This window comes from Protopterus annectens, chromosome 6.part0 (genome assembly GCF_019279795.1).
Source record: "Protopterus annectens isolate FY-2018-M chromosome 6.part0, PAN1.0, whole genome shotgun sequence".
NCBI lineage: Eukaryota > Metazoa > Chordata > Ceratodontiformes > Protopteridae > Protopterus > Protopterus annectens.
The window spans coordinates 220650651-220653150 of NC_056737.1; the positions used below are offsets into that span (position 1 = coordinate 220650651).

The following is a 2500-nucleotide window of genomic DNA, read 5'->3' on the forward strand; positions in this document are numbered from 1 at the left end:
TATACATACACATTACAAAATATAAAATATACCCAAATTTATTATTGTGTACACATATATATATATATATATATATATATATATATATACACACCCATACACATGTACGTATGCATACACACATGTCTCAAGTAGCCTACAAATCCCACCTACAAATCACCAATGGTCATTTAATCCTGGCTTAAACAAAGCCCCCAATTGCACTATCCACCTTCTTTCTTTTTGTGTCAATAATTCATGTCTTCTGTAATCACTAATATTAGGTATGTCTACCATATCCAAACCTATAAAAATAAAGTGTGCTGTGGTATGTTGTAACTTATGTTTGTATAAAGCACTCCTTGTGCGTTCACATTTTATATCGCTAATATGTAGGGCAATTCTCTGTTTGAATAAACAAGAAGTCTGCCCCACATAAAAAGCACCACATTGACACACTGCCATATATATTAACCAAGTACTATTACAGGTAATAAAATGGCGTATGTCAAAAACTCTCTTAGTATTAACAGAAGTAAAGGACTTAGTTTTAGCCATGAGTTTACAGTATTTACAGTGACCACAAAAAGTGCTGCCCCCCCCAGTGAAACTGCCAATATCTTTATATATTGCTCCTTTCTTAAAAGTAGAAAAATGTTGGCCTAGATTTTTGCCTCTTCTATATGCATAATGGCAGACCCTATCCACATGTCTACTAAAGAAACCATCTGATGTTAAGATATGCCAATGTTGAGCCAATATGTTACGAATATGGAAAGTATTAGTACCATATGTAGTTATGAACCTTACATATTGGCTATTACCTCTTGGTTCCCTATCTATCAATAATTGGGTCCTATCCATAGTGGATGCCTCATTATAGGCCTGTTGAATCTGTCTATTGCCATAACCCCTTTTGTAGAATCTTTGTTTAAGTTCTTCTGCTTGACTTTGGTATCTACCTTCTGAAGAACAGATTTTCCTGACTCTTAAAAATTGGGACTTGGGTATGTTTTGGATAGTGTGGGGTGGATGGCAACTATTGGCATAGAGAAATCCATTTTTGGAATATGGTTTTCTGTATAGGTCGGTATACACCAAACCAGATTCATCCTTAATAACCTTTACATCCAAAAATTCCACCTCATGCCTATGTATTCCTCCTATGAATTTGATGTCATACCTATTGTTGTTAATGTATTGTATAAATTTGTGCCATTGTTCTTCATTGCCTCCCCACACTACCCAACAGTCGTCCAAATATCGTCGCCACATTATTAATAAATCCTTGAAGCAATCAGGAATGGTGTATATATATTGTAATTCAAGATACCCCATAAAGAGGTCAGCATATGTGGGGGCAAATGTTGCCCCCATAGCTGTACCTTTAACTTGTATATACCATTCCTTGTTAAAGGTAAAAGTATTATGTTCCAAAACTAACTGTAGTATCTTGATAAGAAATTCTTGTTCTTGCACCGAAAATAATCCTGATTGTGACATCCAATAATGTGCCGCTTCGATACCACCAGAATGTGGTATAGAAGTGTACAACGACTGTACATCTAAGGTACCCAAATATTGTTCTGGCATAACTTCTAAATCTTCAACCAATGCCAAAAATTGCTGTTTGAGGGGTAGTGGTGTGTGCAAGTGTGTACTGTGAGTGTGGTGTGTGTTTGTTTGAGAATGTAATCTGTGGATGCGGGTGTGCCTTGTGTGTCTGTTTGTGCAATCTCGGAGTTTGAATAATAAAGAAGGGGGGGTGTGGGGGTGCAGGGGGGCTTGACCTCCTGCCTACACGGTTTGCAGTATTGTGTGTTAGGTAATTTGGGGTTGGTGTATGTGTATGTTTGTGATGTTTGTGTTTCATGGTTTTGGATTTCGTTGTGAATGTTCCTTGTGGGGTTTCGTTGATGTGGTCTCGTTGTTTTGGATTTCGGTGAAGTGGGCTGTCGTTGTAATGAAGTGAATCCATATATATATATATATATATATATATATATATATATATATATATATATATATACATATACACATACACACATGTATGTATATATATATATATATATATATATATTTACACATACACACATATATGTATGTATGTATATATATATATATATATATATATATATATATATATATATATATATATATGTATATATAATCCACAAACGCTCCAGCACTCATTGTAAAATGAAAAAATAACAGCAGATGTCTTAAACCACTTTATTCGGCAAAATCTGCCCACAGATGCACAGACCGGTGGCCGGTTTCGCTCACAGCGTCTTCAGTGTGCCCATGCAACTAATGTGTATTAATATTATCTCCTTCTCTTGGATTCAGAAAGTCTCAGAAAACCTTTTGGAATTTGGGTGATGCCTTTTCTATCTTTTGTCCACTGTTTTTATGGATTCCATAACACTCCATTTTTACCCTCATCACAGCTTGTCAGCTGTAGATAGTGCTTTACTGTTTTGCGAAGCGGCATTTTTAAATAATTATGTTTGTCGCATTA

At 35.4% G+C, this 2500-nt stretch overlaps 1 protein-coding gene across 1 annotated transcript in view; it reads right to left on the reverse strand.

Moving 5' to 3' along the window:
• MAP3K9 (mitogen-activated protein kinase kinase kinase 9) overlaps nucleotides 1-2500 on the reverse strand; it is a 1255777-nt gene that overhangs the window by 665138 nt on the left and 588139 nt on the right. The gene's annotated exons all lie outside the window — the stretch shown is intronic.